This window comes from Chelonia mydas, chromosome 5 (genome assembly GCF_015237465.2).
Source record: "Chelonia mydas isolate rCheMyd1 chromosome 5, rCheMyd1.pri.v2, whole genome shotgun sequence".
NCBI classification, from domain to species: Eukaryota; Metazoa; Chordata; order Testudines; family Cheloniidae; genus Chelonia; species Chelonia mydas.
The window spans coordinates 118,096,507-118,122,635 of record NC_051245.2 but is presented as its reverse complement, the minus strand read 5'-3'; the positions used below and the strand labels follow the sequence as shown (position 1 = coordinate 118,122,635).

The 26,129-nt window shown below is 46.9% G+C and overlaps 1 long non-coding RNA gene across 2 annotated transcripts in view; it reads right to left on the bottom strand.

The window, feature by feature from the left end:
* Positions 1-26,129, bottom strand: part of LOC119566590 — an 84,889-nt gene that overhangs the window by 40,294 nt on the left and 18,466 nt on the right. Inside the window, exon 2 of one of the 2 annotated variants that reach the window (XR_006290867.1) lies at positions 25,050-25,263. The exons of the other annotated variant lie outside the window; for it this stretch is intronic. This is a non-coding gene — a long non-coding RNA (uncharacterized LOC119566590). The remainder of the gene's footprint in view (positions 1-25,049; positions 25,264-26,129) is intronic. 2 annotated transcript variants of the gene reach the window in all.

The window sequence follows — 26,129 nt, the reverse complement described above, 5'->3', positions numbered from 1 at the left end:
AAATGGCCAAATGTACACTCCACAGTCATTCTGCACTTGTTCGGCCTGTTGTTGAGCCCCTCCTTGCTGCTGTCAAGTTGCCCCGTATATGGCTTCATAAGCCATGGCATTAAGGGTTAGGTGGGGTCTCCCAGGATCACAATGGGCATTTCGGCTTCCCCTACGGTGATCTTCTGGTCCGGGAAGAAAGTCCCTGCTTGCAGCTTCTTGAACAGGCCAGTGTTCCGAAACATGCATGTGTCATGCACCTTTCCAGACCAGCCTGCATTAATGTCGGTGAACCTCCCACGGTGATCCACAAGCGCCTGGAGAACCATCGAGAAATACCCCTGAGATTAATGTACTTGGTGGCTAGGTGGTCTGGTGCCAGAATTGGAATGTGCGTGCCATCTATCACCCCTCCGCAGTTAGGGGAGCCCATTTCTGCAAAGCCATCCACAAGGTCACGCACGTTGCCCAGCGTCACGGCCTTTCAGAGCAGGATGTGATTAATGGCCCTGCACACGTCCATCAACATGACTCCAACGGTCGCCTTTCCCACTCCGAACTGGCTAGCGATCATTCAGTAGCAGTCTGGAGTAACCAGCTTCCACTGTGCAATCGCCATGCGCTTCTCCAGCGACCGGGCAGTTCTCCTTCTCGTGTCCTTGCGCCGCAGGGCTGGGGCGAGCTCATCACACAGTCCCATGAATGTGGCTTTCCTCATGCGAAAGTTCTGAAGTCACAGCTCATCATCCCAGACATGCGTCACGATGTGATCCCACCACTCAGTGCTTGTTTCCCGAGCCCAAAAGCAGCGTTCCACTGTGATCAGCACCTCCGTGAACGCCACGAGCAATCTCATGTCATAGCTACTACGCGTGGCGAGATCAATGTCGCACTCCTCTTGCCTTTGTAGTTTAAGGACTAACTCCACTGCCACTTGTGATGTGTTGGTCAGTGCGAGCAGCAGACTGGTCAACAGTTCAGGATCCATTCCTGCAGCCCAAAAGGGGCCGGGCATGCAGCACACAAACCATTGAAACTTGGCGCCAAATGCGGACGGAAGCGCTGGGATGCAAAGCAATGCATCACGGGGCATTGGGACTGGACCCAGGACGCCCTGCGACCCCCTCCGCCTTCCCACAAGTCTTAGCAGCAAAAGAGAGAGAGGTGCTCTGTGGGATAGCTGCCCAGAGTGCACCACTCCAAATAGCACCGCAAGTGTGAACACACTATTGCACAGGCAGCTGTCAGTGTGAACACACAACAGCGGTTTTCCTTCTGCACTCTCTGAGCAGCTCTGTAGCTGCCAGTGCTGTAACTCTGCCAGTGTAGACGTGCCCTTATACAGCGATTTATTTTGAGTGGGGGTGGAAAACTCAAATAACTGTACTGTAGGAATGCATGCCTTACTCATATTTCAAGTGCTCTAAAATTGTCTGTGCAAATATTGCAATGGCTGATACTACACAGATGCAAGAAGAAAAAAATCTGAACATTTAACTTATTTGGAATGTATACATGAAACTAACCAAAGGATTCCCCTTCGGTATTTTATGCAGGCAGACTTGCATTAACAGGCAATAACTTCCTACCTGTATTGGTTATTCTTATTATTTGGATATTTAACTAGTTCAGTGTATACAAATAAATGTTGGATTAAGAGTCTGGGAGAGAAAAGGCAATCTGGCCTATAGACCTGGATTTTCGAGAGTAAGTTACTTCTACAGGACCTAGCCCATTTCTGTGTGTGAGAGAAAATTGGCAAATGAATGAGTGTAGATAGATAAGCAGAAATCCTTCATTTTCTGAAAGGGAGTATATTGTGCAATGGGTGCATTAATGACTGTGCATTTGTACAACATATTACTTTTAGCTCTGATGAACATCTACCTTGTGCATGATTTACTGCTGAGGCAGACCCATAGGCAAACTGAAATAATTAGTTTTCATGCAGACTACATGTGACAGGTGCAATGCTGTGGAAACATGGACTATTCAGACCCTATTGTGTTAACTTCATAAATATTATATGTATCTTTCTGAGCTGGCTAGTGATGGTATTCCCAGCTAACTCGGTCAGGTAAAGGCAGTGCTTAATTGTGCTGGGGCTTGGGAGTTCATAGCCCCAGCACCTCTGAAAGTAAAAAAATTGTTTGAGCCCCATCACCTCTTTCACTACAAATTAAGCACTGTATAAAGGATGCCTCCTGGAGGAATCAGTCAGTGGAGGGTAATTTATCCAAAGCCCCCAGTACTGAAATAATGCAGGTAACAAGTTTGTTTTGGGGGGATTTTGTTTGTTTGTTTGATCCCTGAGTAATAGCTCTCAGTCTGGTTTGACCTAGTACAAATGTCTTGGAACTGTAGAAAATATCAGCCCTGGGGAGAGAGTGACTCTCACTCTGTCCAAGAACTGACTGTCATGAGACTGTGACCAGGAAAGGGAGGGAGGGAGAGAGAGAGAGAGAGAAGCCCTGCTGAGGACTTGAAGTGCTTTAAATCTGCCAGGCTCTCCATGAGGAAGATGGTGGAGAATGGGGGATGACCTGCTGGTGAGCCTGGCATGCGTATAAGCTGTTTATTGTTTTAAGATATGTTTTCTCTGAAATGCTTTTGTTCTGAATAAAGAATTCTTTGCTTGATGGGGGTTGGCAGGTCACTGGTTAAACCTGTCATTGCCCCTGGGAGAACAGGACAGATGGCCATACTGAGCCAGAACAATAGTCCAGTAGCCTCTTTTCTGACAGTGGCCAGTGCCAGATGCTTCAAAGTAAAGGAAAGGAACAGGGCAATTATCAAGTGATTCATCCCCTGTTGTCCATTCCCAGCATCCCCAGCATCGGGCAGTCAGAGGCTTAGGGCCACTGTCCCTTTCCTAATGGTTCCTAACATTGTTAGCTTTTTTGATCGACGGTGCATATTGAGTGGGTGTTTTCGGGGAACTACCCACAGTGACTCCACGGTCTCTTTCTTGATTTATAACAGCTAATTGAGATCCTCTGATTTTGTTGGGATTATGTTTTCCAATGTGCATTACTTTGCATTTATCAATATTGACTTTCATCTGCCATTTTGTTGCCCAGTCTCCCAGTTTTGTGAGATCCCTTTGTAGCTCTTCAGCCTGCTTTTTCACTTAACTATCTTGAGCAATTTTGTATCATCTGCAAACTTTGCCACCTGTCTCTTTCCCCGTTTCTCCCAATTATTTATGAGCATGTTGAACAGCACAGGTCCCAGTACAGATCCCTGGGCGACACCCCTATTTACCTCTCTCCATTCTGAGGGAGTTGCAGGAGTCTGCAGCCTAAGAGCCTGGAGGGGGGAGGCAAATTGCAGCATTGTTCCCCAAAAAGACGACGACTGGAGGCCTGAGGCCCCAGAGGGTTGGTCTTGAGCCAGCCACAGGTATTCCCGAATACAGCTGATGTGGTGAAATACTAACCTGACCAGGTTTGCACTATGCTGTTTTTTCAAGTTATTTCCAAATGAGCCAATCGAATGTCCTTCAATCCCATGATTATACATCTTTCCTGCTGGGGAAAGTTCTTTACTATTCTTTCCTCTGCCCCCTTTAGGTTTGTCTCATCAAAGTTCCTGAAGGGATTCCCTAAGAAATAAAAGCCCTCGCTCTTGTTTTCTGTGTCACTTTTCAAGTGGTGCAATGTCTGTCAACTGTAATTCGTTGCAGTGGACGATTTCTCCGACTTCCAATTCATACAATGACCCATTTTCTAGGCTTTAATGTTATAGAGGTTTGGAAAGTCACGCTGATATTGAAGGGTAGTGTAACTTCACAGTGACTGACAATAGTTTACCCCACTGACCTTAAAAACAGAAATTAGCAGGGGAAAAAAAGCTTAGAAGAGAAAAACAGGACCAGACCAAAAAGCCCTGTTTTCAAAAATTAGTATCTCATTTTTGCCTACAAGATGTGTGGGGATGATTGTGTATACTAAACATGTTTGCACACACCGTTGGTTATTTGCCCACAGAAATACCATTTTCCACAGTTAGCCGGTCTGGGCACATGAATGGACATGTGGCAAATATGACAGTATCTCGGGCCAGGATTTTTGAATTGGACCCGAAGAGTGGCAATTGAGCAGAGCACCTTGTTCTTAGGAACGATGAATGTTATTTAACACACTCCAAAGAGAAGCAATTAGAAAGCCTGTCATGTCACGTTTAGGCCTAAATGAATGAATGTTCTGTAAAAAGAAGCTGGTGCAAACCTACGACCATTGGAAATGTTTCCATTATATTTATTGTTCAATTTCACAGATTTGTTTGTTTTTTTAGGGCCTCTAGTGTTTATAACCCACAACTGCAACACTGTGCAGTGGACAAGTATTCCCAGCTCTGCCATTGATCTGCTGTGTGTCCTTGGGCAACTCACTTCACCTCTCTGTGCCTGTTTCCTTTGTCGGTCCTGACTATTTCCTGTGGGGTTTTCAAAAGTGCCTGAGCAATTTAGGAGCACAAGCAAATGGGATTTGTGTTCCTAAATCACTTAGGGGCTTCTGAGATTATATGGGGCAGGGAGTGTCTCTCACTGTGTTTGCATAGCACAATGGTCCCAAATCCCCACTGCGCCTTTAGATGATGCTGTAATATCAATAAATATTAGCTCTGCCCATCCCCTGAATGAGGGTGAACTTTTCCCAGGGCACCTTCCTAAGCAGAGTCCTGGCTCCCTTCCGCTTCAAGCCCACTCTGGAGGAAGGAGGATCAAGGGGCTAGGGCACAGACCTTTTGTGTCTTTTGGTGTGTGGATTCTGATGGCATAAACAATGAATTAGCTGTTAGGTAAGCGATGTAGTCACTCCATCACAGCAGCAGCATCTGCAGCTGTCAAGCCTGCCTATCCACCATTGAGATGACAGATAGGGCAGTCAATAAACAGATGCCATGCTGTTTGTTCCCGAGTGCCACAGGAGAGTCATGGGGAGCTCAAGAAGCCCCCACAGTAAAGATGTGAATTAAAACACTTGTAACCACATGGCATCCTAGTTGTTGCAAAGAAGGCTCTTTTGGTTCCTGAAGTTGTTCTGAGCAGCCTGCGAAAGTTCATCTGGAGAGACCAGGGGACGCAGAATTTAGTTGTCTGTCTGCCAGGAAATGTGATATCTACCCAAATTATAATCCCACACTACCGGTTGCCGCGGCTCGTTAGAAAAGGTGTGTCTGATCTATTTTCCGAGAGGTTCAACTTTTTCAGAAAATGGGTGTCTTGTGTGACCTGGGACACATCTCTCGGCCCCTCAGTTATATTACTGTAAAATGGGGATAATGGTACTTAGTCTCAGAGGGTGCTGTGCAGATAAATACGTTTAAGATTGAGATGCTCAGACACTACAGGAATGCGGGTGGGGCGTCTCACTACCTCAGACATGTTGTTCACTCACTCCAGTTTCCCCAAACATGCTTCCTCCCCCCTGGCATTCAGCGTGCTTCCTCCACTGGGACCCCCACAGAGCTGTCACTTCAAAGCTTACCCCCCAAGAATGTCCTGGCCTGGGGGAGATGCTGTAGTCCAAGAGAAGGAGCTTTTTAAAAATGATTTCCTTTCAGCCTTGGGCCCAGAGTTGTTTTTCCTGTCCAGGGGAGTGATGTCAGCATGAGGCATTATATTCTGGTGAAAGTGGAACTGGCCTAAGCTTGAGGCATCATTCAATGTAATGGTTCCCATGCTCTTCTGACCAGCACATTCATCATGAAGCCATCCCCTCCGGTGGTGGTCAGGATTGCGTGACATTCCACCACCGCAAGGAGGAACAAAGACTCCCTGTTATCTGAAGGAATCACATGAGGGGGCTTTAAAAAGATGGTAAAGCCCAGCTATCAGATTCAATTTAACGCAATAGTGCCAGGAAAACCCCTTGGATATGACCAGTGTGACTGAAGAGGCCTGTCGATGTCTCCTAGAGCGTGTGTAATCTTTAGTGAATTGATAAGCAATCCATCTGAAGAGATCCAATTCTAACCCAAGACCCACAATGATTGTTAGCAGCAGTTCCCAGGAAGGGCTCTCCAAAACTTTTCCTGAATATGCATTTTGCAGTGTTTCTTTGAAGTAAGGGGGAAAAAATGCATCAAGAAACTCAGGCCCAGGGGGAGGAGGAGTGGTGGTGGCAGGGCCTGCAACCAGCTCCAGCTTTCCAAGCAGGTGCTTGGGGCGGCATTCAGAATGGGGCGGCAGTCCGTGTCCCGCGGCCGCAATTCGGCGGCAGCTCTGCCGCTGTTCCAGGGGCGGCAATTCGGCAGCGACTGCTTGGGGCGGCAAAATTGGTAGAGCCGCCCCTGGGTGGTGGGGAAAAGCTGGTGAAAGGGGGGTGAAGGGAGCCATGAGGGAGAAGGGCTGCAACATTTTTTCTCCCAAGATGCATTTTGCAAACAAGCCAGTGGGGTCAGGAAGCCACGAAAGGGTTTTACGCCCATATTCGAATTACAGGTCATCTCCTCTCATTCCTCCAAGAAGACAACAACTCACCAAACTGCTGGCACATCCAGACTCCCGGCTCATTGGAATCGCTGTCCCTTCTAAGAGCTTTCACTAGGGATCAAATATACTTCTGCTGTGGGGCAGCAGGGGTGTGCAGCTTGTGGCCCAGAACACCAGCCCCTGCCTTTACAAAAAGGGCCATGAGATCTTTAATGTCTACACAGGGTGGGCTGAAATAGTTTTTAAGGTCCCAGTAGAAAGCCCCTGACTCTGACTGCACAGAATTCAGTGTACATGCAGCACCCCAGGAGGATAAAGGGCTGCGTCAGTGTGTGCTTTCCAGGAGTCTGGGTATTTCAAACCCATTTTTGGGTGCCTGGCTCAAAACATCATTAAAAACACATGATTTTCAGTGGGAGGGTGCTCAGCACTTCTTAAAAATGAGGCCACTTTAGGGTGTTTCAGGTTGGGCAGCCAAAAACAGCCATCTAAAATCATTGGTTAGTTCTGAAAATCTTGACCTTAACCTGTGCCTAAATTCCCCATCTCTAAACTGGAGGTAATATGCACTGCCCTGCCTCACAGGGCTATTGTGGGGATAAATACATTGACATTTGTGAGTTGCTCAGTGCAATGTAGATCCCAGACAGAGAGAGACAGAGAACAGAGCCTGACTCTAATCTCACATTGCGGTGAACCTGGAACAACTCCCCTGATGTCAACTGAGTTACATGGAGGTAAAACTGGGTGTGAGACCAGAATTCACCCCATTAGAATTTGGTACCAACTAATCCAGAAACTGTTTTGAAAGGGTAGATCTCTCAACAATAATGCAGAAAAGGCACACGTGTTCAATAAATATTTGTTCTGTATTTGGGGGGGAAAAACAGATGAGCTAATGTGATCCTGGGATGCATAAAAAACAATCATGAGTGGGAGCAGACAGGTTATTTTACCTCGATATTTGGCACTGGTGTGACTGCTGCTGGAATATTGTGTCCAGCTCCAGTGTCCACAATTCAAGATGTTGTTGATAAGTTGGAGAGGGTTCAGAGAAGAGCCCTGAGTATGATTAACTGATTTGAAAACCTGCCTTTAATGATAAGCTAAATATATTGAGCTTCTTGAGTCTAACAAAGAGAAGAAGACTTGATTACAGTCTATAAGTATCTACATGGGGAACAACTATTTAATAGTGGGCTTTTCAATCTAGCCGAGAAAGGTAGAACACAATCCAATTGTTGGAAGTTGAAGCTAGACAAATTGAGAATGGAAATAACTAAATAACACTTGTGTGCTTTGGGGCAGGTCACTAAAATCACTGCCTCGGTTTCCCCTCTCAGGGAAGTCAAGAGAACTAAGTAATGTTTGTAGCATGGTTTAAAGATATACATGTGCCATCAGGAATGTTATCAGCATCATTATTACTCCTACTCTGATGGAATTCTGGTGACTGCAAACAGACTGATAGGCCACTGGTTGCAAATAACCAGCATCGGAGATAATAAGTAACCGATTGATACAAATTGCAATAGACTCCAAACATCTCAGATTAAACGGAGCACTGAGAAATCGGCCAGTTGCTATCAGGAATGGTGCCAGGGTCAGGACACGTTGAACCAACATGCCCCTAAAGCAGCATCGGCAGGGTGTATGCCAGTGGTTCTCAACCTCTTTACCATTGTGGACTGCATCCAGTACTTCCTGTACGGCCCTGAGGATGTCACGTGGGCTGCAGCTGTGTGCTGATTGGGCTGCAGGTTGAGAACTGCTAGTGTACGCACTTTGTAAACCAGAAAGGGTTGCAGACATGCCAAATACTGCAGTTCCTGTTGATTTCAGATTGAGCTGTGGGTGCTCGGCACCTCTGAAAATTAGGTTCTAAATGATTCACACATGATTCCCCCTCCCTCCCTTCCTGTCCCCACCCCTCAGCCTGCCATGCCCTCGCTCCTCCTCCTCCCCGCCCCACCCCCCCCAGCCTCCTGCACTCCATGAAACAGCTGATCAGGAGGTGCAGGGAGGGAGGGGGAGGCGCTGATCGGCGGGTCTGCCGGTGGGCAGGAGGCGCTGGGAGCAGGGTAGGGATGATAGGGGGCTGCTGACGTGTTTCTGTGGCTCTTTGGCAATGGACATTGGTAAATTCTGGCTCCTTCTCAGGCCCAGGTTGGCCACCCCTGACTTAGGGTATGTCTATAATTGCATTTAGACTCCTGCGGTTGGCCCATGCTAGCTGACTTGGGCTTGGGCTAAGGGGCTGTTTAATTTAATTTAATTTCATTGCAGTCAGGCTGCAGTCTGAGCTCTGTGACTGTCCCACCTCACAGGGTCCTGGACCTGAGGCTCTGGCCCAAGCCTAGGCATCTACACCACAATTAAACAGCCCCTTGGCCTGACACCCCGAAGCCTGAGTCAGCTGGCACAGGCCAGCTGTGGGTTTTTAATTGCAGTGTGGACATAGCTTGGGTGTTACTAAGTGCCAGGAATTCAGATTTAACCATGTTTCAGTCTATTATGCACAGGCCCACCGATGGAGGGGAGGAGGAGGGCAAAGGGGGCAATTGCCCAGGGGCCTGGGGCCCCTGGCTGCCACCAGCAGTGCAGTGGAGCTATGGCAGGGTTCCTGGCCGCCCTCACTCCACGCCACTCCCGGAAGCGGCTGGAATGGCCCTACGGCCCCTGCCCTGGGGAGAGGCGGAGGATCTCTGTGTGCTGCCCCCGCCCCAAGCGCCGACTCCCGCAGCTCCCATTGGCTGGGAACTGTGGCCAATGGGAGCTGTGGGGGCAGTGCCTAGGGTCAGCAGAGACCTCCTGGGCCTCCCGCCTAGGAGCCACTGCCAGCAGGGTTTGCCGGTCACTTTTGGGAGCCGCCCAAGGTAGGCACCGACTCCCTGACTTCCTCCTGCACCCCAACCCCCTGCCCCAGCCCAGAGCCTGCACCCCTCACCACCTCCTGCAACCAAACTTCTTCCCAGAGCCCACATCCCCTCCTGCACCCAAACTCCTTCCAAGAGCCCAAAACCCCTCCCACACCCAAACTCCCTCCCAGAGCCTGCGGGGGGGGGGGGGGGGCTCGGGCTCTGGGAGGGAGTTTGGATGTGGGAGGGGGTTCTGAGCTGGGGCAGGCAGTTGGGTGCAGCGGTGGGGTTGAAATATGGCCTCCAGAAGGGAATTTGGTTGTGGGAGGGGACTCAGGGCTGGGGCAGAGGGTTGGGGTGTGGGAGAGGGTGAGGGGTGCGGTCTCTTGCAGGGCACCACTTACCTCAGGCGGCTCCCAGGAAGCAGTGACATCTCCCTCTGGCTCCTAGGCAGAGGGGCAGCCAGGGGGCTCTGTGCGCTGCTCCTGTCCGCAGGCCAATGGGAGCTGTGGAGCCAGCACTCAGGGCGGGGGCAGCGCACTGACCCTCTCTGGCTACCCCTGCACCTAGGAGCTGGAAGGACATGTCGCCACTTCCCAGAAGCCATGTGGAGTCAGGCAGGGAGCCTGCCTTAGCCCTGCTGCGTCACTGGCCGGACTTTTAACGGCCTAGTCAGCAGTGCTGACCAGAGCCGCCAGGATCCCTTTTCCACTGGGCGTTTTGGTAAAAAAACCAGATGCCTGGAGTGGCAACCCTCGCAGATTAATGAACTGAGGTCACCATCTGTGTCACATTAATACCCAGAAATCCAGCTGCATTTAGCAAGTCCGCTAAAAATGAGCTGAATGACTGAGCTTGCCCCAGAGGGCCAGGGTTCAGACCTTCCTGCTACCCTAATTTAGGGAGAACACAGTAGAGAGTAGTGGAGGGTTTTTCAGGCCACTGCCACCAAATGGTTAATTTAAATGTAATTAAACATATGTTACTGAGACACAGTCAAATTCAAGCAGGCCTTTGGTGTGTGTTAACATTCCCAGGGCCTGTGTGGTGTAGCTGTAAAATTGACAGAGTAAGCTGGATAAACAAAAGGTGGGAAGCACATTGACATATTTTTGAACTCACGGACTGCATACATGATGGGTTATGAGTCATGGCTAGCGCTTAACTGCTATGATACCATGACCAATGGGAATCTAATCTAAACAGCCCTCCATGTAGCCCGTTAGTGTTTTGTGGGGTTTCAGCCCCTCCTCCCTTAAAGTAAATCTCTCCATGTCTCGCTTTTTCTAAACAGCCCTTTCATAGTCTGCAGTCATTTTTCTCTCTGGGTGGCAGTGGGCTTTCTGATAGCCTAGACTGTGAGTGCTCTGGGACATGTACTGCCTTTGTGCTATTTGTTTGTACAGTGTCTTGCACCATGGAGCAGTATGATGCTCCTGCGACAGAACTAGTAACCAGTAATAATGTGTGTTATGTTGGCTCCATGCAGGCTTTGAGGATAGTGATGAGGCCAGTTTTCAAAATGTCAAAACTTAATTATGGCTTCTCTGACTTTTAAACACTTGGTTTTTTTAACAACAATATTCTTCTGATGCTTAAGTGACTTATAGCAACAACCTTAACTCTGTTAGCCAAGACTTCACCTAGAACTGTGAAGCATCAGAACGGTACAGACTGAGACATTTGGGATGACAGACAGGCAGACACCTTGTAACTTCAGCTAAAAAGATTAGACAGAAGGTATGTTTACACTGCAGTTAGTACAGCCAGAGGAAGGGGTCTTCTGTCACTGCGGTAAGTCCACTTCTCCACGACAGGTAGCTAGGTTGGTGGAAGAATTTTTCCATGGACTGAGTGGTGTCTACACTGCGGCATAGGTCAGCTTAACTGCATCACTCAGGGCATGACGTTGTTCACAGGTCTGAGCAATGTAGTTCGGTTGATGTACCTTTATTATGTAGGCCAGAACTGTGAGCACAGCAGGATGTGGGGAAGGTGTGCTCACTGCTCTGTGGTGTGACGACGCAGCTTTATCTTGGCTGAACCCACACATTGCAGCCCTTGCAGAGCAGGCTGTGCAAAGCAAGTGGTGTGAAGGGTGTTGACAGAAAAGGACTGGCTCAGTGTGGGTGTGGGGGAGTAAGGCCATGTCTACAGTACAGACGGTTGCTGGCATACCTATGTGAGTCAGGGGTGCGATCTCTGACTGACACAGCTGGGCCAGCAATAGCCCCTCATGTAGATGCAGCTATACCAACAACATTGTGTGTTTACTGGTAGGGCTTGTTTCGCTGGAGGGGGGCGGGGGGCGAGCTATGCCTTTAAAAGATCAGCTGTGCTGGTGTAACTGTAACTACACTGGGTGTAATACAGTGGTGTAGCTATGCCGGCAAAGTGCTTCTAGTCTGGCCCAAGAGAGAAGGTGGCTTTGCTAGCAGGAGACCAGCATTAATTTGCATGCTGGGGCAGGGCAAAGGTTTGGGCCAGGACATTACCCTGCTCTCAGGTAAAGTGCCTGGGGATCTTGGGTGGAGGACAGAGTCTTCACTTTTAAGGCTTCCTATGAAACACCCCCATACAATAAACTGCATGGAATTCAGCTCACCTACCTGGGAACAATGAACGGCTGAGTCAACTGTGCTGGGGTCAGATAGAATCTAACGCTACAGCTGCCAGAATATCCTGATATCTCTACCACTGTTTCTGTCTCTCAATAAATTCTCATGAGAGAGAGTGTTTGTTTTTGTAGCGATTAAAAAAATAACACCCTGCAGCCAGTCATTGGTGAGGTGGCTGCTGGTGCTCACAACAGGAAAAGGCCGAAGATGCTGGCAGGTTGATCGCCAGGCTGTTCAGCTTACTGGAAAACAACAGATCTTTTAAAGACATTTTGAGTGATGTCTGATATACAGAAGCTTACAAGAAGTGGAAGATTGGACAAATGACCAGGGATGAGTATAAAAATATTGCTCGGGCATGCAGGAGTGATATCAGGAAGGCCAAATCACACCTGGAGTTGCAGCTAGCAAGAGATGTTAAAAGTAACAAGAAGGGTTTCTTCAGGTATGTTGGCAACAAGAAGAAAGTCAGGGAAAGTGTGGGCCCCTTACTGAATGAGGGAGGCAACCTAGTGACAGAGGATGTGGAAAAAGCTAATGTACTCAATGCTTTTTTTGCCTCTGTCTTCACAAACAAGGTCAGCTCCCAGACTACTGCACAGGGCAGCACAGCATGGGGAGGAGGTGACCAGCCCTCTGTGGAGAAAGAAGTGGTTCGGGACTATTTAGAAAAGCTGGACGTGCACAAGTCCATGGGGCCGGATGCATTGCATCCGAGAGTGCTAAAGGAGTTGGCGGATGTGATTGCAGAGCTATTGGCCATTATCTTTGAAAACTCATGGCGATCCGGGGAAGTTCCGGAAGACTGGAAAAAGGCTAATGTAGTGCCCATCTTTAAAAAAGGGAAGAAGGAGGATCCTGGGAACTACAGTCCAGTCAGCCTCACCTCAGTCCCTGGAAAAATCATGGAGCAGGTCCTCAAGGAATCAATTCTGAAGCACTTAGAGGAGAGGAAAGTGATCAGGAACAGTCAGCATGGATTCACCAAGGGCAAGTCATGCCTGACTAATCTAATTGCCTTCTATGACGAGATAACTGGTTCTGTGGATGAAGGGAAAGCAGTGGACGTGCTGTTCCTTGACTTTAGCAAAGCTTTTGACACTGTCTCCACAGTATTCTTGCCAGCAAGTTAAAGAAGTGTGGGCTGGATGAATGGACTATAAGGTGGATAGAAAGCTGGCTAGATTGTCGGGCTCAACGGGTAGTGCTCAATGGCTCCATGTCTAGTTGGCAGCCGGTATCAAGTGGAGTGCCCCAGGGGTCGGTCCTGGGGCCGGTTTTGTTCAATATCTTCATAAATGATCTGGAGGATGGTGTGGATTGCACCCTCAGCAAGTTTGCAGATGACACTAAGCTGGGAGGAAAGGTAGAAATGCTGGAGGGTAGGGATAGGATACAGAGGGACCTAGACAAATTGGAGGATTGGGCCAAAAGAAATCTGATGAGGTTCAACAAGGACAAGTGCAGGGTCCTGCACTTAGGACGGAAGAATCCCATGCACCGCTACAGACTAGGGACCGAATGGCTCGGAAGCAGTTCTGCAGAAAAGGACCTAGGGGTTACAATGGATGAGAAGCTGGATATGAGTCAACAGTGTGCCCTTGTTGCCAAGAAAGCCAATGGCATTTTGGGATGTATAAGTAGGGGCATTGCCAGCAGATCGAGGGACATGATCATTCCCCTCTATTCGACATTGGTGAGGCCTCATCTGGAGTACTGTCCAGTTTTGGGCCCCACACTACAAGAAGGATGTGGAAAAATTGGAAAGAGTCAAGCGGAGGGCAACAAAAATGATTAGGGGACTGGAACACATGACTTATGAGGAGAGGCTGAGGGAACTGGGGATGTTTAGTCTACAGAAGAGAATAATGAGGGGGGATTTGATAGCTGCTTTCAACTACCTGAAAGGGGGTTCCCCAAAGAGGATGGCTCTAGACTGTTCTCAGTGGTAGCAGATGACAGAACAAGGAGTAATGGTCTCAAGTCGCAGTGGGGGAGATTTAGGTTGGATATTAGGAAAAACTTTTTCACTAGGAGGGTGGTGAAACACTGGAATGCGTTACCTAGGGAGGTGGTGGAATCTCCTTCCTTAGAAGTTTTTATGGTCAGGCTTGACAAAGCCATGGCTGGGATGATTTAATTGGGGATTGGTCCTGCTTTGAGCAGGGGGTTGGACTAGATGACCTGCTGAGGTCCCTTCCAACCCTGATATTCTATGATTCTATGATATTGAAAGCCAATGCTGACAATTTCCTTCCAGACCAGGACCTGGCACCTCTGCTTCCTACCATGAAAACCTGAGGAAGCCAAAAGCCTGTGAGTCCAGAACAAAAGACAGGCTGAACATCCTGGGCTTCCCTAGTGATGCTACAAGGGCTGGAGGTTTCCTAATTGCAAACAAATAGCAAAGCTTTAACAATTTAGCACTGGTTGCTGCAGCATGTCGATTCGAGATGAGTCAAAGTGACACTCTGCATCTTACACTCCTGAACTTAGGGGAAGGTGAAATTCTGATCTGGACCCAAACCCTGGGTCTGCACTTGGGGAGGTTTGGAGCTGAACGTGAACTTTACAGCTATAGAATAAAACCGTAGTCAAGAATCTTGACCTGCCTATAAAAAAGCAAGGGAACTAGACTGTTCCTGTTGGAGAGTGCTAACATCCAAGCAGCCTCCTCATTCTGAAGAAGTCCTGTAGAATTTACTAGGGATGAAAGCAACGATATATGATAGTTTTCTATAGAAATTCTCGACTAAACTGAAGGGTTAGAGTAATCAGTCTGACGGATCTTTTTTAAACCATTGCATAGAATTCTACAACAGGCATCTAATGCTTTATGTGGAGCGTGCCTCAAGCCTACACAACGGGATTCCAAAGTCCTGCAGAATAAATATTATTGTCTGAGAGACTGGGGGAGGTAATATCATTTATTGGACCAGCTTTTGTGGGTGAAAGGGACAAGCTTTTGAGCTACATGGCGCTCTTCTTCGGCTCTGCATAGCTCAAAAGCTTGTCCCTTTCACCAACAAAATTTGGGCCAATAAAAGATATATCTCATCCACCTTGTCTCTCTAATACCCTGGGACCAACGTGGCTATAACAACACTGCAAGAATGTTCTAATACACACGAAAGGATTTTTCCATAAGGCTTACCTTCCAGGATCCCATTATGGGGCACAACTGTTTGCCAGCCTCTCTGTTGGATTTTTATTTTACTCCGTTACATACTAGTCTCACTCAACAGGATGTGAAGCCAACATACAGGTCCATGTGGCACAGCAGGCCTGGATACACCTGACTGTGTCTGTAACTAATTGTAGAGGCAGCAGGAATTTTGCAACAAAACAGGAGGAGTTTGGCCAGGTTCTACATTGTCCTGGATCATGTGTAGTTATTTATATCTGTGCAAAGTGGGTGTAAAATGCTACCATGGTGAGAATGGAGATTTATACACATTGTACTATGGGCTGGATTCTCTCCTGTTACATCAGTTTTACACTGGTGTAGCTCCATCAACTGCAGTGAAATGACTTCTGATTTACATGGTTCTGAGAGGAGAATCAGTCGCATGGCGCCAGTCCTCAGGTGATGTAAATTGCCATACCGCCATTGACGTCAGTGTTTCTTAGACTGTAAACTTTTTGGTGTAAGGATTGTGTCTTATTTGTTTACAGCACCCTACACCCGGTTGGCTTTTAGCTCCATATGCCACAATACTTGTGTTATGTAACTGTTTTGTTCTCTGTGTTCTGCCCCCTTCTGTTTCCAGGAATCTGCTGCAGGCAGCTGCCATTTTGGGTGGAGTTCAGACGCAGCCAGTTCCAGAGGAAGCACACACTATGTATTCTCTCCAGGAGACTGCACGTGGGTTCTTTCTTGATGATTGTTTCACTTAATCTAAAACAAAAGCCCTTCTCACTGGAAATATGTAGTCATTCATTGTGCATGTAAAAACATAACCAGAAACCAGAAACTTTGGAAGGAACCACGGAGTATTTATAATAATATTTCTAATATGCGTTAGGCAGTAGCATACGGTAAACCTAGGAGTTCATCACTGAGATAAAGCTATTTACCAAGGACAAGGATAATCCAACTTGGATTTTGTTTTCTGGCCTCTATTATTTTCTATGCTCTTTGAGATTTTGTATTGCTGCTGAACTTTCCTGTTGTTGTTCTTTCCTGCTGTGGACTGCTGAAGGCACATTCTTATTTCCTGATATTCAGAAAGAAATTCCAATGTCCTAAAAGGCGATGACCTGAGAACTCTGCTTCTCTCAGCATATCCTGTTGTTGTAGATAGAGTGGGCCTGATTCTGGGTTACACTGGGGTGACTCGATTTCTTTCAGTGGGGTTATTCCCAAGGTACAATGTAACAGAGGTCAGAACCAGGTCTGCTAGATGCTTGAACTTAACTCATTTCCCCTGATTTTTAGCTGTGGACTGTTTGTCTGGTTTGGATTCTAGTTGGTGTAGATTTCTCCCCTGCCCCCAACTGACACAGACTCTGTACATCTATTTAGCTGGTCTATGAATGTTTTGCTATTTGGAGGTTTACTGGAAATCTTAAGGCACATCAAGTCCCTAGGAGAAAATTCCTCTAACTTAAAAATAGTAAGAAGGCTTGACATAGCAGTGTTCATTATTGCTTTAAAGCAGAGCAACGCTGTTAAATTAATGCTTCACTGAAACCTGTAAACTACTGAATCTCTGGCCCCGGGCAAGGAGACCTGGCTAGAGAGAGAAGACATGCTTCAGCTATTCCCATTGCTGGAACAGCCCATTGGCACCAGAGGAGTACTGATAATTTAGAGCAGCCTATGTCAGAGTTCAAAGTAGCCCCCAGCCAGCCACAGAATCTGATGGCTGGGGAGACGGCAGGCACTACTGAATACAAACAAGCAAGCTAATAAGTAACACAGCTGCCTTTGTCCCCCTCCCCACTCAGGACATGCTCTGAGCGTAGCTTGGATGGGCCTGATAATCAAGAGTCAGGCACCTGGGTCATAGCTGAAGATCAGTGTTGGACTGGTATCTGGAGATCTCTAGGGCCAGTATGTAACACAAAAGGAACTCTCCTGCTTAAATGCAAGGGCTCCCAGGTCTGCTCCCTCCCCATCTGCTCCCTCCCCATCCAAGGCATCCACTGATCTTCAAAAAGCTCCGCTCATTGTCTTACACACTCTACTCCTTGGGACATGAATTCCCCCTGCAGATTTTTTATTTTTTGTCTCTGCGGAAAATAGATTTTGCCAGCGAGGCACTACAGTTGCACCTTTCACACACTAGGGGCTGCTGTGGCACCAGGACAGAGGGCAGCTGGCTCAGTGCTGAAGCAGCCAGCCTCAGAGAGGGAGGGGGCAGAGGCTGCCTTCCTTACAGTGCCCTGCCTGTGGGGCCCAGTGAGGAGACATGGGATATGGGGGAGGCAGGAGCTAGTGGAATGACAGCATTGAGCCAGGGGCTGAATGGGAGTGGAGGTGCAGGGCCACATGGGGACAGGGGCAGATGTGCCTGATTGAACGGGAGAGGCTAGGGGTCAGTCAAGGTCTGCATGGGGGAGACTTCCAACTTAACAATCCCTCGCCCTCAAAAAACAAACAAACAAACAAAAAAGCCCCAACCTGTTCCATCCGTCTTCCACCCACACCCAAACAACCATCCATGTTCACCTCCCAGGCTCCTTCCCAGCAATTACATCCCTCAGCTCCTACATTACTTCCGACTCATGATAGCCTTTGCACAGCTTCTTAGGGGTGCAGGAAATATGTTTCTGTATTGTAGTTTAGATGAATTACTCAAAGTTCTATATTAATATGCCTAGTAAGGAATCTATTTGTCAAAACATGTTTCCTGAATTTTTGGTTGTTGTCTGTATTGTTACAGACATATTTGCTAACAGGTATGTTGAAATAAATTACCAACATAACTGAAACTGGAATGATCCTATTATGTTATTTTGAGAAATAAAAATATGTAGAATTTTAAAATATTGTGCACAGAATTTTTTATTTTTGGCACAGAATTCCCTCCCCCATTGTAGTTTGTATCTGCCTCTCATGGGTTAATTGGGTCTTTTTAAGATCACACATGGAGACGACAGACTTATGTAAAAGTTTGGAAAAGGAAACTGAATGACTCATGGGATTCAGAGCCTTTCACCTCCTGGCCACTGGTTTGACGCCAGTCCAGAGTGGCAGAGACTGAAGCAGTGTAATGGTTTTTAAAATGAATTTGTTGTTTTGGATTCGGTTCCTGTTGAACACTTGTCCCCATTAAAAAGACCCACAAATGGAATGAGCACTCGTTAGCACCAGTGCTGGGAGAGCCCTGGAGCAGTCAACGACTGCCTGGGCATGGAGAATGAGCAAGTCTCACACTCCTTTCAATGATCATTCCAGGTCAGGGAGGAGGCAGAGGGCAGGGCAATGTAGGGTAGCTGCCATGCCCAGTGCTGTGGATAAATCGAAGATTTCAGCCTTCCGAGTTGCCAGGCCAGCCCACACACACACAAAGAGAATTGAATTAAGTAATTGTTCAGATGCAGTGAATTAGTTCCTGCAAAGGATGAGTAAGACTCTTCACGGAGGAAAAGAAACCCATTGTCATTTCAATTGAGCATAAATTGACCGATAGCCTGTTCAGGAAAAAGTAACAAGTTACCCATGTTGCTATTTGGACTGTCAGCAGTTTGAGGAATTTTCCCTGGGTCTACCAGTACCTTCAAAGGCTCCATTGTTCACCAGTCTCTCCTGACTGCTCCGCTGCTACGGTCTGAAAATGTTTTACTTTGTAACAAATTACATGTCCCTTCTCTGTGCCTGGCTCATTTGCTCAGTGCTGTTTCTTCTGGAATGGACTCCTAAAGTCCTTTGTAATTTAGATAACAAAATCTGGGCCCACTCCTGCGGTCGTCCCTCTGGCTACTGACTGTGGTAGGACTTTTGCTTGAGTAAGGAACGCAGGGCTGGCTGTTCTGTTAATAGTCTTTGCATAGACCAGCAGCATGGAGAAGGCTACATGTACACACGTTATAAGGTAACATTCAGTAACTCAAGCATGGGCAGGTGTAATTGAGGCTGGGGGGAGCCTAAGCCTCCCTAAACCTCCGCTAATGATCCCCACCCCGGGGCCGGGCTCAGAGCGCCTCGGATGGCTGGGGCTCAGGGAGCCAGGGGCGTCTCTGGCCACTGTGGGGGACTCCTCTGGCCCCAGACGGCAAGAGCGGGGGCGGGGCGGAGCCTTGTGCAGAAGGGGCCGGGCAGGGGGTTAGACTCCCGAAAGGGGCGGGGGGAGTTCATGTGCCACCCATGAGCTCATGACTTCTGCTTCTTCAATGAGATGTACAGAGATCCATGCATTTCCTTACATTTTACATCAGTGGTTCTCAACCTTTCCAGACTACTGTACCCTTTTCAGGAGTCTGATTTGTCTTGAATACCCGCACATTTCACTTAACTTAAAAATGACTTGCTTAACCAAAAAAATCAGGCAAAAACACAGAAAAGTGTCACAGCGCACTACTGAAAAATTGCTTACTTTCATTTTTACCATATAATTATAAAATCAATTGGAATATAAATATTGTACTTAGCTTTCAGTGTATGATATATATAGCAGTATAAACAAGTCATTGTCTGTATGAAACTTTAGTTTGTACTGACTTCACTAGTGCTTTTTATGTAGCCTGTTGTAAAACTAAGCAAATATCTAGATGAGTTGATGTATCCCCAGCGTTACACATACCTCTGGTTGAGAACCACTGTTTTACATAACCTCGGACTCTTAATGCGCAGCAAAGATAGGGCATGTCTACACTGCCCTGCAATTCAGACTATGGGTGTGTGAATAGCACTGTGCACCCAAGTCTTGCGCTGTAACTTTCCGGTGAGGACAATGCAGCTGTAGCCTTAAAGGTCCCAAGTTTCAACTACTGTAGTCCTCTCTTCAAAGACATTTTGGTGTGCACTGTTATTCATGCCCCCTTAATCTGAACTGCAGGGCAGTGCAGACATGCCCATATACGTGACATAAGAGACCAGTTTCTCATCCGGTGCAAATTGTCATAGATTGAGATAGTGTCACAACTACTATGATCACTGGATTGGGAGCTCGGGGTCAAGATGTGGGATGGGTTCACAACTCTGCCAGACAATGAAAATATTTGTTTGCCCTCAGGAGTCTTAGTGATTGCATGGATTATTGGGAGGATGGAGCAGCCAGTCCATGGCCAGTATTTTACGCATTGTTCACGAGCGTTATTAGGTTGGGTTTGTCCAAATAATTTGTCAGTATTTTTGTACACTACTTGCATCTGTGTCCCTTATTATACTTAAAGCTGTGTCTGTGAATCTCATTTTCATTTCTGCCACCTTGTCTGTTCCAACTAGAGACCCTCTAGCAATGAGGGTGCCTTAGGGTGTAATGATTTTGTAATGCAGACCCATGCCCCTAGGGACTACCCAACTCACATTAAGGGTTAGTCTACGCTAGAAGCCCTACATCCGTGCAACTGCGCCGCTGCAGAGCTCTCCTGTCGGCATAAAATAAATCCACCTCCGTGAGTGGTGGTAGCAACTCTCCCACCCAACATAGCTCTGTCCACATCAGCGTTTAGGTCGGTGTAACTGACGTTGCTCAGAATGGGGGTGGTTTATTCACACCGCTGAGTGACACAAGTTATACCGAAGCAAGTGGTAGTGTAAAACTTGGCCTAAGTTGTGCAGCCTAACAAAGATAGAAGCTATGGTTGCTGCACTGAAAAACTAATGGCACTGCACCACTAAGCAAGCTGTAGTCCTACATGTAACACAAAGGGGCCTGATCCCACAGGGAGCTGAACACCTTCTTCCAAATACTCAACAGCCTTCAATCTCGTTGACGTCAATAGAGTGATTGTTTAACACCTTGTAGAACTGAGCCCTTAAATGCTAAAGTGCCAGAGCTGGATTTTCCACTTCACAGAATCACAGATGTTAAGGCCCGAAGGAACCACCAGACCATCTAGTCTGGCCTCCTCTCTAGCACAGGCCACTGCCGTCACCCAACACCCACACACTAAACTCTACAACCGAAATGAGACCTGAGTCTCACAGCCCATAGGCCACTCGATTTTATTACATTGGTTCTCCCTTGGGGTGATTCCAGTTAGATCCATGCAGCTATGCTAAGGTGAAACTGGAATAATGGAGTGGAGAGCCAGGATCCTAAGTAGCATCATATTCTGTGGTACGCTGGCTATGACAAGCTTTATAAGACATTTAATCTGCCATCGTTAACCAAGCATACCATATATAATGCTTTTTTTAAAAAAATAGAATTAACCTTCTGGCTACTCACATTCATTGGGCCTACATGATGGTTAAAAGGGGGAACGTTCTGCTTCTAATGTTCAGTGAAAAGCATTTAGGGAGCTAAAGATCTGGTGTAAAATGTTTAGCTAGACTAACAACATTTTGTGCTGCTTTGGCCCCTTCCATCCAAAGACAAGCTACACACACTGCCATCATTAAGGCCTGAGTTTGAAGGCTTGAATGGGACTTAAGTGGTGCTTATGTCAGGCTTCTGCAGAGGAATGAATCCCCTCCTTTGTGCACAACTCGAGGAGCAGAAGAGTTCTGCCTTCAGTTTTCCATTCTTCTGTTCCTCGTTCAAACGTGTATCTGACTTTATTTTCTGAATGTTTCCTTGTACACTTTAATGCACCTACACCAGCTCCATTGCCTGAAAAGTGATCTTCCCTCCATTAGGCCAAAAGGACCAGTACCATAAGCAGCTGGCTTGCACAATATGCCCCTTGCTACTAGCGAAGATCTTTGCATGTGAAACCAATATTTATCTGTCATCATAACCGGTCTTTTTCTTGCTCCATAATCTTCCACTGCAACTCCCACAGTTGCATGGGAGGCAACTGTGATTGCAGAGATTACTTTACCTGTGGATCGTTTAGGAGGGGGACAGTGTATAAGGGAGAAATCTCCTCTCTGAACACAGACATTCTGGGTACATAATATTAATAGTTTATTTGTATTCCAGTAGCACCTAGAACAGTGGTTCTCTCAGGACCCATTTGTAAATCTTGATGGCTGTTGAGACCCAGTAAATAGCTTTAGTGAAAAAAATAAACACTGACTAAATATTTCTTTCCCACAATATATAATACACTATTACATTAATGTGTTCTAAATAAATATATTTGTGTACCATAGTGATGCGTCCTGCCCTGGGGGATGGGGGACACTCTCTGGGCTCAGCTCCCCCTCGCCATGTTACTACTCCAGCATAGCAATGCCTTTCAGGTTTGAACTTGCTGGGCCAGACTGACGTGAGTAGCACGGCAGTGTGGCACATGGGGTCACAGATCCAAAGCCTCAAATTTGGCCTGGCTGACCCCCCTCCATCATCATGATGGAGGAGTAGCTGGGCCAAACCTGAGCAGCATTGTGACCCCATGCACCATGTCGCAACGTCCAGAACCAAGCCAAGCCCTCCCCTGGACTAGAGATGCAGGACCTGCTGCTTCAGGGTGGGCTCAGCAACCCCGTCTCCAGGGTCTCCCACCCACAACTCTGGGGACAGGAACTGTGTCCCCCCCCCCCCCCGACCATGAATCTTTAACACAATCTTGTGACTCAATTTGGCGTCACAACCCACTGGTTGAGAAATCCTGACCTAGAGATACTAACCAAAATCAGGGCCCCACTGGGCTAGGCACTGTATAAATACATATTAACCAGCAGCCCCAGCCCAAAAGAGACTACAATCTAAATAGACAAGACAGACAAAGGAAGTAGTAATATCCTCATTTTACAGAGAGGGAACTGAGGCCCAGAGAACTGGAGCCTAATGGCTAGCGCACTGGACTGAGACTCAGGGGGCTTGGGGTCTATTTCTGGTTCGCCCACTGATTCCCCCAAGGGTGACCTTGGGCAAGTCACTTCCTATTTACCCGCTTTGAGATCCATTGATGAAATGTGCTATGTAACAGGTAGGTGTATTATTACTACTCGCATGCTTAAGGGCTTTGCTCAATCAGGGATTAATCCAAAGGCCATACAAACCACTGGGCTTTGGATCAGACCCTAGCCAAGGTCATACTGCAAGTCACCCAGATCTTCTGAGTCTCAGGTCAGTGCCTTAACCACTAGCTTGTCCTCACTCTCAGAATAGGGTGACCAGATAGCAAGCATGAAAAATCAGCATGGCGGGGGCGGGAAATAGGCCCCTATCTAAGGCAAAGGAAATATTGGGACTCTCCCTATAAAATAGGGACATCTGCTCTCCCTACCTCAGAAAGAAGAGTTGCCAAAAAATGTTGAGAATTAAAAGAGGAATGCTGACCCATGTATTTATTTTCAGTCTAGCATTTTAAAGTTCTTCCCCTCTGTAAATATTGCTCTTTAAGTCCTGCAGCTTTTATCCCTCAGCTCGTGGACTTATAGAATCCTTGTTAATGAATCTCCAGGGGCTTATAAACATTTCTGCACCTCATTATTTGCCTCTTTTGGACACAAGCCTGCTTGGGGCTTCATTAACAAAGATTATCTTTGTAACCATGACTAATTCCTCCCAGAACACTTCCTTTGCTCATGATTATTTTTAAGTTAAAAATAAATCCCAGCTGCCCATCTTTGCTGGAGCTGATGCTAAGTACAATGCAGCCTGATAAGATCATTGCTGTGCTGATCACATGTTGATTTGCATCATGGATTCCAAAAGGGTCTTATTTAGTTTTAAGAACATGGAAGAATTTTCTTAGTTGGCAGAGCTGTATGGGAAATAAAGAGTCAATCTTTATCTTGTGCTTGCATGCTGGCTTAGATACACGAACAGGCCACATAAACTTGGAAAAGCAGAAGAGAGAAAAAAAGATGAACTGAAATAAATTAAGTATTTTTCCGTGCCATATAACTTAAAACAGGTTGGTGTTTGCACAACTCATTCTGAAGCTTTGTATTGCAACTGCTTTTATCTAAACCAGCCTAAACTGAGACCAAACACAAAGCTACTCCTGCTCTCCATCTTTAGCAGACAAAGGGTTTGTTGTAGCTGTTGTAAGTTTTGGTTTGCTGTTATTTTAAAGAGCTAGCTATTCTTGTGCTGATTGCACACACAGCTAGGTCTAATGGAGCAGGTAGATCCGGTCATGCTCCTTTTGTTCTGTTCAAACTGGCTTCCTAGTAGAGGAACACAACATACAGTCAATCTGTGGAACTCCTTGCCAGAGGATGCTCTGAAGGCCAAGACTATAACAGCATTCAAAAAGAACTAGATAAGTTCATGGAGGATAGGACCATCAATGGTTATTAGCCAGGGATGGTGTCCCTAGCCTCTGTTTGCTAGAAGCTGGGAATGTGTGACCCGGGATGAATCACTTGATGATTACCTGTTCTGTTCATTCCCTCTGGGGCACCTGGCATTGGCCACTGTCAGAAGACAGGATACTGGGCTAGATGGACCTTTGGTCTGACCCAATATGGCCATTCTTATGTTCTTAGAGCAAGACGGAAGCTCTGCGTATTGAGCCACGTCCTCGGCTGCTGTACATCAGCATAGCTCCATTGAAGTGAACGCAGCTATGCCGATTGATAGCAGCTGAGCATGTAGCTTTAGCCCATCTTTTAGCATTGTTCTGAATCTATTAATGAGCCTGTAAATGGGCCTTTGTTCCTAAAGAGGCTCCTCTCTCTTGCTGAGTTCATAACATTACATCATTATAATCATGGGAAACAGTGATGTCAAATAGAAGCACCAAGTTTAAATTCTCCTCTGATTTACACCCAGGTAAATTAGAAATAACCCCAATGACATAAATGGAGTAACACCAGTGTAAAACAAGTGTGTGAGAGAAGAATCTGTCAAAGCATTTAGGCCCAGATCAAACCTATTTCAATAGGAGTGGGCCCCTAAACAACATTGAGGATCTGGACCTTCTAATGCACTCGTTGTGGTATCTGACAGCTAAAGACTTCAGAAGAGGCAGTGGGATGAGCACCTAAAGTGACATCGACCCCTCCAGCTTGAAGTGTAATTTCCACCTAGAGGAGACACACCCAAGCTAGCTCTGATTGAGCTAGTGAGCTAAAAACAGAAGTGTAGCCCCCAGGCCATTCATGCTCCAGTGGTTAGCCACCGGAGTACCTACCTCTCAAAGACATTAAACGTGTACTGTGGGCAGCTAGCCCCTGCTGCTGATCCTCCTTCATCATTACATTTACTCCATGTACAGGCATCACTTTGCTTCACCAAATTTCATCTGTCTCTGGTGGGGGTGAGCACAGCAGGGATTTAACAGGTCCCAGCAATGTTACATAGTACTTCTGGGTAAGCAGCGTAGAAGAAAGTTGTATCCCGTAAAACTGCAGAGATAATTTGAGGAGGTAGAATGTAAATACCTGAGTTGGAATTTGATCAGGACAACAATATTAACATCCCTTCTCTTACCAAAAGCACCATCAAGTCTATCTTGTTGCAAGATGCTAATACAGGCCTCCAGGAGCTTCTTCCCTCTGAAGCAAGGAGGCACCAACACCATGTGACCAACCAGCTCTCAGCAGAGCACCAGCAAGTGCTCTGTAAACCAGTTTGGGAGTGACTGAATTAGAGATTGTCTGGGAAGCTCAATATTTTGATCTTGTGAGTCCTCAGCACTTGTGCCAGCTCCCTACACTTCCAGTTTGTCAAGTTTCCAAGCTTTTTAGAAAAGCTAACTGGTGTTTAGAGCCAGTTCCTTCATGTTTTCTACCGTCTGCTGCACTGTTGGAGAATGCCAACAGCACACACTTAATGAGAGGTGCATGTAACAGCACATTTAAAATTCAAATTGTGGGAATAGCCAAGCAATGCAGGTCAGGAGGCAGAGAAAGAACCTGTGATGTGTATCATCTTCAGGGAAGATCAAACAATCTTGCTGTACAGTTGCCATTCTCTGCTTAAATCTTTTGCCATATAAAGACATTTGAATCACATCCAATGATGACAATCTGTCTCAACAGCAGCCTTTGGCAGCAACACAGCTCTCAGAGGACAGAGACATAGTTTTATAGTTTCCCTGCCCCTGCCCTCCTCCATGCAGAGACCAGAAGCGTGTCTTCAAAAGCTAAGTCACAGCTCTGAGATGACCTCCCAACAGTCTGTTTGCTCAATGCAGCAGCTCACTTCCTACACTAGCTCCCTGTCCCTTAGCAAAAACCCCCTGCACATCCATGGGCAAGCTTTTTAAACA